We start from the raw sequence: 13695 nt of genomic DNA on the forward strand, positions 1-13695 counted from the left end.
ATGATTCTTCAGCCAAAAGTAAAATTATTCACAGGGTATGAAGTCACATTTAAGTTATGTCCATGTTTATCTAAAGTTTATTCCCATAAATTAAGTGCTTCTAGAATCCAAAACCTAGTCAGGAAGAAAAAAGGACATGAGAGAGGCAGAAGGAAAGAAGAGGAAAATAAGTATACACATAGGATACAATTATTTTCCTTCATAATATGCATATTCTTCTATGACTGAATTGAAACCAGAGAGCTTGGATAATTTATTATGTCGATGAGTCCCATATAATAGTCATTGCAGAATCTTCTCAGGAATTACCAAGCAGATTGTTTCTGGGTAGCACAATTTAAAATGTAGCATCTCCCCTGATGACATTACTTCTGTGCAGATTTCCAGCTAAGGTTATTTTTTCTCTGCAATTTTTCACAGTCAAAACTCTGAATTCAACTCCTACCTATATTTTGTTATAATAATAATTTTTGCATCCTACAGACATTTATGTCAATTTAAAGAAAAATGAACAACACAAGAGCTGTGAATTGAAGTTTAATTCAGGATCTTACTGAGGAATATAGCCTGGGAGACAGCCATTCAGTTAGCTCTGAGGAAATTGCTCCAAAGTGGTAGGATGATTTTTGGCTAGTGAATATACGCAGTGAGGCATACATTTTTGGTAAAAGATTACTGCTATTCACAGAGAACAGGTATCTCAAGTTAATTATTTTAGTCATTTTCTTTGCAGGGGAAGATGCAAGAATCTGGGTTCAATAACATTCTTCCTGAGATATACATCTAATTACGTAAGGGACCTGTTTACCCAAGCACAGAGTGTCTCATCCAGTTTCTCATTCTGATGTCCTCTCGGGGTGCATTATCAGTCAATGACTGTAGAAACTAATGAAGTAATCCTTGTAGAACTGGATAGCGAGCAATGATCTTTGTTTTTCATTTTTCTTTTTTATATCTAAATGAAACTTCAAATTTAGATCTATCCCTCTCTTTCTGAAAACAGTGATTTTCATTTATTTATAGTTTTTTTTTGGTCTAATACATATGCATATACATTATCTCATGTGATAGTGAATGTATTTTTATGGTAGTAGATGATTCTAAAATGACATTTAACCCATAGACTCAAATAGTCTCCACCAAGTTTATAATCAAGTGCCCATAATGATGCAGAAGTTGGTGAAATTCTCAACAAAAAGAAAACTAACACTGTCAAGAAATGTGCTGGGGGGAGACCTTCAAGATGGCAGAGGAGTAAGATGTAGAGATCACCTTCCTCCCCACAAATACATCAAAAATACATCTACCTGTGGAGCAACTCCTACAGAACAGCTACTGAACGCTGACAGAAGACCTCAGACTTCCCAAAAGGCAAGAAAATCTCCATGTACCTGGATAGGGCAAAAGAAAAAAGAAAAAAACAGAGACAAAAGATAGGGATGGAACCTGTACCTCTGGGAGGGAGTTGTGAAGGAGGAAAAGTTTCCCCACACTAGGAAGCCCCTTCACTGGCAGAGATGGGGAGTAGGTGGGGGGGGGAATATTCGGATCCACGGAGGAGAGTGCAGCAACACGGGAGCAGAGGGCAAAGCTGAGAGACTCCTGCACAGAGGATCGGTGCTGACCAGCACTCACCAGCCTGAGAGGCTTGTCTGCTCACTCGCCGGGGAGGGCAGGGGCTGGGAGCTGAGGCTTGGGCTTTGGAATTCAGATCCCAGGGAGAAGACTGGGGTTGGCTGTGTGAACACAACATGAGGGGGCTAGTGCACCACAGCTCGCTGGGACAGAGTCCAGGAAAATGTCTGGACCTGCTGAAGAGGCAGGCTGAAGAGACCATTGTTTCAGGGTGTGCGAGGAGAGGGGATTCAGAGCACTGCCTAAATGAGCTCCAGAGACAGGCACGAGCCGCAGCTATCAAAGCCGATACCAGAAATGTGCATGAGATGCTAAGTTTGCTGCTGCAGCCATGAAGAAGCCTGTGTGCAAGCACAGGTCACTATCCACACCTCCCTTCCTGGGATCCTGTGCAGCCCCCAACTGCCAGGGTCCCATGATCCAGGACAACTTCCCTGGGAGAACATACTGCATGCCTCAGGCTGTTGCAATGTCACACTGGCCTCTGCCACAGCAACTCTCCCTGCATTCCAATTATAACTACCATATTCCTCCCTCACCTTGACGGAGCAAGAGTGCCCTAATCAGCCATGGCTTTAACCTCCTCCTGTCTAGGCAGGGAACAGATGCCCTCAGGCGACCTACACACAGAGGTGGGGCCAAAACCAAAGCTGAACCCCAGGAGCTGTGTGAACAAAGAAGAGAAAGGGAAATTTCTCCCAGCAGCCTCAGGAGCAGTGGATTAAATCTCCACAATCAACTTGATATACCCTGCATCTGTGGAATACCTGAATAGAGAACGAATTATCCCAAACTTGAGGCAGTGGACTTTGGGAGCAACTGCAGACTTGGGGTTTGCTGTCTGTGAATGATTAGTTTCTGATTTTTATGTTTATCTTAGTTTAGTTTTTATTGCTTGTTATCATTGGTGGATTTGTTTATTGGTTTGGTTGCTCTTTTATTTTTTTATTATTACATTTTTTATTTTAATAAGTTTTCTGTTTTATTTATTTATTTTTTAAATTCCTTTTTCTTTCCTTTTTTCTCCTTTTTCTTCTGAGCCATGGGCTGACAGGGTCTTGGTGCTCTGGTCTGGTGTCAAGCCTGAGCCTCTGAGGTGGGAGAGCTGAGTTCAGGATATTGGACCACCAGCGACCTCCCGGCCCCAGGTAACATATATCAATGAGAGCTCTCCCACAGATATCTGTCTCAATGCTAAAACACAGCTCCACCTAATGTCCTGTAAGCTCCAGTATTGGATGCCTCATGCCAAACAACTAGCAAAACAGGAACACAACCCCAAATATTAGCAGAGAGGATGCCTAAAATTATATTAAGTTCACAAACACACCAAAACACACTGCTGGACATGGCTCTGCCCATGAGAAAGACAATATACAGCCCCACCCAACAGAACACAGGCACCACTCCCCTCCACCAGGAAGCCTACGCAAGCCACTGAACAAACCTCACCCACTGGGGGCAGACACCAAAAACAATGGGAACTACAAACCTGCAGGCTGTGAAAAGGAGCTCCCAAATGCAGTAAGTTAAACAAAATGAGAAGACAGAGAAATATTCGGGAGATGAAGGAGCAAGGTAAAAACCCAGCAGACTAAAAAAATGAAGAGGAAACAGGCAGTCTATCTGAAAAAGAATTCAGAGTAATGATAGTAAAGATGATCCAAAATCTCTGAAATAGAATGGAGAAAATAGAAGAAACATTTAACAAGGACCTAGAACTAAAGAGCAAACAAACAATGATGAACGACACAATAAATGAAATGAAAAATTTTCTAGCAGGAATTAAGAGCAGAATAGCTGAGGCAGAAGAACGGGTAAGTGACCTGGAAGATAAAATAGTGTAAATAACTACTGCAGAGCAGAATAAAGACAAAAGAATGAAAAGAATTGAGGAAAGTCTCAGGGACATCTGGGACAATATTAAATGCAGAAATATTCAAATTAAAAGGGGTCCCAGAAGAAGAAGAGAAAAAGAAAGGGACTGAGAAAATAGTTGAAAAGATTATAGTCAAAAATTTACCTAACATGGGAAAGGAAATAGTTGATCAAGTCCAAGAAGCATAGAGAGTACCATACAGGATGAATCCAAGGAGAAACATGCCAAGGACATATTAATCAAACTATCAAAAATTAAGTACAAAGAAAATATATTAAAGGCAACAAGGGAAAAATAACAAATAACATACAAGCAAATCCCTTAAGGTTAAGAGCTGATCTTTCAGCAGAAACTCTGCAAGCCAGAAGGGAGTGGAAGGACATAATTAAAGTGATGAAACGGAAAAATCTACAACCAAGATTACTCTACCGAGCAAGGATCTCATTCAGATTTCATGGAGAAATTAAAAAATTTACAAGCAGAATCTAAGAGAATTCAGGACAACAAAACCAGCTTTATAATAAATGCTAAAGGAATTTCTCTAGGCAGGAAACACAAGAGAAGGAAAAGACCTACAGTAACAAACCCAAAACAATTAAGAAAATGGTAATAGGGACATGCATATTGGTAATTACTTTAAATGTAAATGGATTAAATATTCCAATAAAAAGACGTAGATTGGCTGAATGGATATAAAAACAAGACCTGTATATATGCTGTCTACAAGAGACCCACTTCAGACCTAGGGACACATACAGACTGAAAGTGAGGGGATGGAAAAAGATATTCCATGCAAATGGAAATCAAAAGATAGCTGGAGTAGCAATTCTTATATCAGACAAAATAGATTTAAAATAAAGAATATTACAAGAGGTAATGAAGGACACTACATATTGATTAAGGGAACAATTGAAGAAGAAGATATAACAATTGTAAATATTTATGCACCCAACATAGGAGCACCTCAACACATAAGGCAAATGCTAACAGCCATAAAAAGGGAAATCGACGGTAACACAATAAGAGTATGGAACTTTAACACCCCACTTTCACCAATGGACAGATCATCCAAAATGATAATAAATAAGGAAACACAAGCTTTATATAACACACAAAACAGGATGGACTTAATTGATCTTTATAGGACATTCCATCCAAAAGCAACAGAATACACCTTCTTCTCAAGTGCTCATGGAACATTCTCCTGGATAGATCATATCTTGCCTCATATATCAAGCCTTGGTAAATTTAAGAAAATTGAAATCATATCAAGTATCTTTTGCAACCACAATGCTATGAGACAAGATATCAATTACAGGAAAAATCTGTAAAAACTACAAACACATGCAGGCTAAACACTATACTACTAAATAACCAAGAGATAAATGAAGAAATCAAAGAGGAATTCAAAAGTTACCTAGAAACAAATGACAATGAAAACAAGATGACACAAAACCTATGGGATGGAGCAGAAGCACATCAAAGAGGGAAGTTTATAGCAATACAATCCTACCTCAAGAAACAAGAAAAATAACAAATAAACAACCTAACTTTACACCTAAAGCAATTACAGAAAGAACAACAACAACAACAACAACAAAAGCCAAAGGTAGAAGAAGGAAAGAAATCATAAAATCAGATCAGAAATAAATAATAAAAAAGGTATGAAGTAATAGCAAAGATCAATAAAACTAAAAGCTGATTCTTTGAGAAGATAAACAAATTTGATAAACCATTAGCTGGACTCATCAAGAAAAAAAGGGAGAAGACTCAAATCAAGAGAATTGGAAATGAAAAAGGAGAAGTAAAAACTGACACTACAGAAATACAAAGGATCATGAGAGATTACTACAAGTGACTATATGCCAATAAAATGGACAACCTGGAAGAAATGGACAAATACTTAGAAAAGCACAACCTTCCAACACTGAAGCAGGAAGAAATAGAAAATATAAATAGACAAATCCCAAGGACTGAAATTGAAACTGTCATTAAATATTGTACAACAAACAAAAGCCCAGGACCAGTTGGTTTCACAGGTGAATTCTATTAAACATTTAGAAAAGAGCTAACACTTATCCTTCTCAAATGCTTCCAAAATATAGCAGTGGGAGGAACACTCCCAAACTCATTCTACGAGGCCACCATCACCCTGATACCAAAACCAGACAAAGATGTCACAAAAAAAGAAAACTACAGGCCAATATCACTGATGAGTATAGATACAAAAATCCTCAACAAAACACTAGCAAACAGAATCCAACAACACATTAAAAGGATCATACATCATGATCAAGTGGGGTTTATCCCAGGAGTGCAAGGATTCTTCAATATAAACTAATCAATCGATGTGATAAACCATATTAAAAAATTGAGGGATAAAAACCATATGATCATCTCAATAGATGCAGAAAAAGTTTTCAAAATAATTCATCAACAATTTATGATAAAAACTCTCCAGAAAGTAGCCATAGAGGAAACCTACTTCAACATAAGAAAGGTCATATATGACAAACCCACAGCCAATGTCATTCTCAATGGTGAAAAATGGAAACTATTTCCTCTAAGATCAGGAACAAGACAAGGTTGCCCAAACTCACCACTATTATTCAACATAGTTTTAGATGTTTTAGCCATGGCAATCAGAGAAGAAATAGAAATAAAATAATAATCCAAATCGGAAGAGCAGAGGTAAAACTCTCACTGCTTGCAGGTGACATGATACTATACATAGAGAATCCTAAAGATGCTACCAGAAAACTACTAGAGTAATCAATGAATTTGGTAAAGTAGCAGGATGCAAAATTAATGCACAGAAATCTCTTGCATTTCTGTACACTAACGATGAAAAATCTGAAAGAGAAATTAAGGAAACACTCCCATTTACCATTACAAAAATAATAAAATACTTAGGAATAAACCTACCTAAGGAGACAAAAGACCTGTGTGCAGCAAACTATAAGAGACTGATGAAAGAAATTAAAGATGATACAAACAGATGGAGAGATATACCATGTTCTTGGATTGGAAGAATCAACATTGTGAAAGTGACTAAACAAGATGAAAATATAACCCTCAGAATGGGAGAAAATATCTGCAAATGAACAAACTGACAAAGGATTCATCTCTAAAATGTATAAGCAGCTCATGCAGCTCAATATATAAAAAAACCCAAACCACCCAAATATTTAAATAAAAGCCAAACCACCCAATCAAAAAATGGGTAGAAGACCTAAATAGACATTTCTGCAAAGAAGATATGCAGATTGCCAACAAACACATGAAAGGATGCTCAACATCACTAATCATTAGAAAAATGCCAATTAAAACTGCAATGAGGTATCCCCTCACACCAGTCAGAATGGCAATCATCAAAAAATCTACAAAGAATAAATGCTGGAGAGGGTGTGGAGAGAACAGCACTCTCTTGCACTCTTGGTGAGAATGTAAACTGATACAACCACTATGGACAACAGTATGGATGTTCCTTAAAAAAACTAAAACTAGAACCACCATATCACCCAGAAATCCCACTTCTGGGCATATACCCTGCGAAAACCATAAATCAAAACCAGACATGTACCACAGTGTTCATTGAAAGCACTATTTACAGTAGCCAGGACATGGAAGAAGACTAAGTGTGCTTCCATGTCCTGGCTACTGAATGGATAAAGAAGATATGGCATATATATGCAATGGAATATTAGCCATAAAAAGAAACAAAATTGAGCTGTTCGTAGTGAGCTGGATGGACCTAGAGTCTGTCATACAGAGTGAAGTAAGTCAGAAAGACAAAAAGAAATACCGTGTGCTAACACATATATATATGGAATCAAAAAAAGAAAAAGGAAAAAAAAAAGGTTCTGATGAACCTAGGGGCAGGACAGGAATAAAGACGTAGACATAGAGAAAGAACTTGAGGACACACAGAGGGGAAGGGTAAGGTGGGACAAAATGAGAGATTAGCATTGACATATATACACTACCAAATGTAAAATAGATAGCTAGTGGGAAGCAACTGCATAGCATAGGGAGATCAGTTCGGTGCTTAGTGACCACCTAGAGGAGTGGGATAGGGAGGGTGGGAGGGATATGCAAGAGGGAGGGAATATAAGGATATATGTATACATATAGCTGATTTGCTTTGTTATACAGAAAAAAGTAACACACAATTGTAAAGCAATTATACTCCAATAAATATGTTTTAAAAAAAGATGTGTTGAAAGAATTATTAAAAATCTATCATTTTCTAAAATATCACTAAAATTATAATACTATTGAAAAATGTTGTTGGCATGAACATCCTTCATTTTTTAAACAGAAGTATATGGGAGAGGAAGGAACCTAGTGCATCCTTTCCCCATTGTCACCCTCCTTACATAAAAACTTACATCTTTTACCCATTGGAAATATAGTTATTCTCTATGATGAAAATGCTTATTTATTTAGTAGTTCTATATTTGAAATATTGAAAGAGTAACATACAGTTCTCTGGAATACTATTATAGGAGAGTCATCTATTTTTAAATATGTTATTCTTTCAAAATTTCCTATGCAGCTTAGCTTGCTTTTAAAACTATTGAAATCTTATATGATTAACGTAGCAGGTTAAAGGAAAAAATAGTGGGGAATAAGGACAACTGACCAACTACTTAGAAGAAAAGTAGCAGAGCAAATAGAGGGGTATACAAATATAACACTGTTTTAATAACTTCAAATTTATTTGTTTTAAATAGGGAATTTAGAAAATTACACTATAGCAATGGAGTTCTTCTAGAAGACTAGGAAAAACAACTCTAAAGTATCTGCTAAAAGCACCAAGAAATTTTTAAGAAATCTTTTATCTGAGTGTAGTAATATCTATCTTTTGAGAAACAGAAACAGAAAGTTGTAACAATGGCATAAAATAAAATAAAACAATAATAAAAATAATAAATTGTGTAAAATAATTACCAATGATTAAAAAAGATCAAAATTGAAAATATTACTTAACCTTCTTATGAAACTATTGAAATAAACAAATCTATGTTTAGAGACAAATCTATGTCTTCATTAAAATTTAAGGGGAATAGACTTTGGTATCTGGCCTCTTAGTTATCCCAACCATCACTCCAGTGAAAGCACATTTGGAATTCCAAATAAAATTATACTGGTATAATTTTGAATGTATAGCTGACTTTGTAACAAAGTAAGGATAATCCTAGATATGTACGTTGAAAAACATTTGCATATATGCACAAGGTAACATCACTAACAATAATTTCAGAATTTTACACAATATTGAAAATGGAAAACGACCTAAATACATGTTAACTCAGGAGAATAGATTAGGATAAACAGATTAGTATTGGAGTAGTATAAGAATATAAATGAGAAAGTCAATTTCAGAATGATATATACAATGTCATATAAATTTATTTATAGTTTAAAATGTACAAAATAGTATTATATAATATTTGACAATAATTTTTAAGTAGAAAATAACAAAGATATACATAGGAATGATATAATCTCAGGACATGATTGTAAGCACTCTTTGAGGGTAATTAGAGAAAGAGAATGTAATTGCAATGTCACATGCAAGTCTTTATTTCTCATCCTTTTTTAATCTAAAATATGTTATATAATAATAAAAAATGATAAATGAAATAAATACAATTAGCTTTCAAGTCAAATTAAATTTTCAAATGTACAAAAAATCAAATATCCAAGGAATGGAAATGATGAAAGGATAAACATGCAGGAAATATCTATAACAGAAAATTAACATAATTAATGAGTTTGACCTCCTTGACAATCTAAAAAATTTACCAGTTTGTTTTCATTTACATACTTATAATTCTAAAACTATTTTACAGCAACATATGGGTAGAATCTTTTTTGGCAAAGACCGAAATTAAGGGGCTGTTACGTTTATAGATTCATAGAAATGGATCTGAAAGACACCTGAAAGATCACTCTTTTTCCTTTAAATGTACATATATATTGAGGCTCAGTTACAGGGATTTTTCTTCCTTAAATTTTGACGTGTCAGGGCTGAGTTCAGTTTTTGGTTTGTTTATCCTCTCCACTAAGCCATGAGCCATAAATGCTGTTGTGCTTTATTTCCAGCAATGCACAATTATCATGTGCTACAACATGAATGCTCTGTTTATGTGTGTTTGTGAGAAGGTAAAATAAATCTGTTTTGTTTAAAGGGAACTTCTGCTTAAATTACATAGGCCCAGAGCTTTAACATACTTCTTTTTCTTTCATTATAGTGATACTCTAAATTGAATTGTGAAAAACAAACCCTAACGAATGAGATTTACTTAAAGAAAGATATATAATAAAATGGTAGATTTTTCAATTTATTCTTGTTACTATCTATCTTAATGAAAACTGAGTGATACTTTTGATGCATTTTAAAAGGAAATAGCCTATTGATGTGTTATATATAATGCCAGGATTAGAGTGTACTTTATATAGCACTTAAAATCTCTGAATTTTTATTGTCTACTTGTATTATTACTATTAATATTACAGGCTCACCCATTACTATTGATATTACCAGCTCATCCTCCTTTGTCATCTTCCCTAAATACTAACTTCACATACATGGTGTGAAAAAGCATTTGCAGCTTCATGAGCAGATAGAAAAGAGAGAGAGACTTGTAAATAGTAACTGGTACAAGGTATTTTTATTTTCTTCCCCCAGGGTCTTAGAGTCAATCTTAATTATAGGTAGTTCAAGTAATATGACTAATTTCAATTACAAATTAGTTGAATTGTGATGTCTGCTAAAGGTTTTTTAAGATTAAATAATGTAATATTGGACTTCTTATCACAATAATTAATAGACATGAAAACTGGAACTTAGCCCAGAGTTTCTTAAACTTAAGCCCCATGACCACTGTCTACTTTAAAAATCATGCATATTTTCAGCAGGATGAGTCCCAGTAACAGGAGGGAAAAAAAACTGTCAATTGTTAAGAATAAGTATATTAAAAATAAGAATGAGGAGACCATGTATCTTTTAAGGACTAATTTTAGAATATTGGTAGTCAAAATGAACTCAGAGTGATGCTTACAAAATATTAATAGTGTTTACATAAATCATATATTCTAATGGCTAATCACAGCTACTTGTCAGAAAATAATATAAAAACCTAATCAAGGATATATTTTATTTTTCTGAGATACTTTTATTGTCCTAACAGTAAATCTAAATGATCAAAGCATTTCAAGGTTCACAATTTAGAAATCAGCAACCATAAAACATCCTTTACTTCAAACTGAAGATGGACTAGCCCCTACAATTTAAGATTAGATCCAACAGTTGTATTGTAGAGAGATATGTTTTGCACTTTTCTCTGTTAATAAGACATTATCCAAGTTTTGTGGGAACATGACAGCAGACTCAATAACTCACTGTAAGGCATTCATCTCTAGGGAGCCAATTACCTCCATCTCATTGTTAGATTGTGATGAGAGCACCTAAAACATGGATATTGAGATCAACTCATTCCATTTAGTCCATAAAATGATAGCAAGTCATATTTCAAAAGAATAGCTTTTTGAAGTGAGTCAGTAATGAAACAGAAAAATCTATAAGCTAAACCACACATTTGCTTCAGAAATTAAATTTCATGTAAAATAGATGAACATATGCTCATGTCAGTACATTAATGTTTTTGATATTTTTCATACTTCAAATTGCCCCTGTAAATACAATTTTTACATATTAGAATTCAATGCAGTTACTGGAAGCGGTTGAAAGAGTGCAAGTGTTTGAAAATAGCTTTAAAAGAACTCTGCACATGATAGTGGGCTAAGCAGTGTACAGATCAAGTTCTAGGGAAATGATCTATAGTTTTGAGAAAGTATGACATAAATCATGTTATACTATAAAGGATTCATCTTCTTAAAACAACAACAACAAAATTGTACTTGTGACTACCCTGTTTAATATCATGCAAATTTACCTAGAATATAATCTATAGTTGTTACTATAGCACTCAGGGCCTATTTAAGCTCAATAGGTCAATCTCTCCACCTTCATTTTCCATTTTACTTACTGTGATTCTGTAACATAGATCTTTCATGTCTGTAATGTGTCATTCTATGTCTTGCTTCCAGGGTTTTGTACCTACTGTTCAACTTGCAAAAACCACTTTCTCTTCTCCATCCTTTGGTGTTTTCTCTCCTGATTCTTCAAAGGATCTCACATCTCTAATTATATTCCATTTTCCTGAAGAAACTTCCACCGCTCCCAGATAATCTGTCAGTTAGTTTAGTATTTCTGTATAGATCATATTTGAATTTTTAATCCTTTCTATCTTTGGAATTATTTTTATTTTTATATTGGACTACAGTTGATATATAATGTTGTGTTAACTTCAGGTGTACAGAAAAGTGATTCAGTTATACATAATTCTTTTTTTTTCAAATTCTTTTCCCATTTAGCTTATTACAGAATACTGAGCACATTTTCTGTGCTATACAGTAGGTCCTTGTTGCTTATCTATTTTAACTATAGTACTGTGTATATGTCAATCCCAAACTCCCAATTTATTCTTCCCTTCACTTTTCCCCTTTGGTAACCATAAGTTTGTTTTCTAAGTCTGTGAGTCTGTTTCTGTTTTGTAAATAAGTTCATTTGTATCATTTTTTTAGATTCCACATATAAGCAATATCATATGATATTTGTTTTTCTCTGTCTGACTTATTTCATTTAGTATGATAATCTCCAGGTCCATCCATGTTGCTGTAAATGACATTATTTTGTTCTTTTTAATGGCTGAGTAATATTCCATTGCATATATGTACCACATATTCTTTATCCATTCATCTGTCAATGGACATTTAGGTTGCCTCCACATCTTGGCTATTGTAAACAGCATTGCAATGAATATTGGAGTGCATGTATTCTTTCAAACCATGGTTTTCTCCAGATATACACCCAGGAGTGAGAATGCTGGATCTTATGGTAGCTCTATTTTTAGTTTTTGAAGGAACCACCTTACTGTTCTCCATAGTGGCTGTACCATTTTACATTTTCACCAACATTGTAGGAAGGTTCCCTTTTCTCCCCACATTTATTGTTTGTAGACTTTTTAATCATGGCCATTCTGACTGGTGTGAGGTGGTATCTCATTGCAGCTTTGATTTGCATTTCTCTAATAATTAGTGATGTTGAACATCTTTTCATGTGTCTTTTGGCCATCTGTATGTCTTCTTTGGAGAAATGTCTATTTAGGTCTTCTGCCCATTTTTTTTTTTTTTTTAGTTGTGTTGTTTTTTTTCTTGATATTGAGCTGCATGAGATGTTTGTAAATTTTGGAGATTAATCCTTTGCCAGTCGCATCATTTGCAAATATTTTCTCCCATTCTGTGGGTTCCTTTTTCATTTTGTTTATGGTTTCCTTTGGTGTACAAAATCTTTTGAGTTTAAGTGTAGATGACACGATACTATATATAGAAAATCTTAAAGATGCTACCACAAAACTATTAGAGCTCATCAATGAATTCAGTAAAGTTGCAGGATACAAAATTAATACACAGATATCTGTTGCATTTCTATACACTAACAATGAAAGATCAGAAAGGGGAATTCAAGAAACAATCCCTTTACTATTGCATCAAAAAGAATACAATACCTAGGAATAAACCTACCTGTACTCTGAAAACTATAAGATGCTGATGAAAGAAATCAAAGATGCCACAAACAGATGGAAAGATATACCATGTTCTTGGACTGGAAGAAATAATATTGTGGAAATGACTATACTACCCAAGGTAATCTACAACTTCAATACAATCATGAAATTACCACTGGCATTTTTCACAGAACTAGAACCAAAAAATATTTTAAATTTGTGTGGAGACACAAAAGATCCCAAATAGCTGAAGCAATCTTGAGAAAGTTAAACAGAGATGGATGGTTCAGGCTCCCTGACTTCAGACTATACTACAAAGCTACAGTAATCAAAACAGTATGGCACTGGCACAGAAACAAAAAATATAGATCTATGGAACAGGATAGAAAGCCCACACATAAAATCACACATCTATGGTCAATTAGTCTATCACAAAGGAGGCAAGACTATACAATGGAGAAAAGACAGTCTCTTCAATAAAAGGTGCTGGAAAAACTGTATGGGTACATGTAAAAGGATGAAATAAGAACATTCTATAACACC

The sequence above is a fragment of the Lagenorhynchus albirostris genome, chromosome 5 (genome assembly GCF_949774975.1).
Source record: "Lagenorhynchus albirostris chromosome 5, mLagAlb1.1, whole genome shotgun sequence".
Lineage (NCBI taxonomy): Eukaryota > Metazoa > Chordata > Mammalia > Artiodactyla > Delphinidae > Lagenorhynchus > Lagenorhynchus albirostris.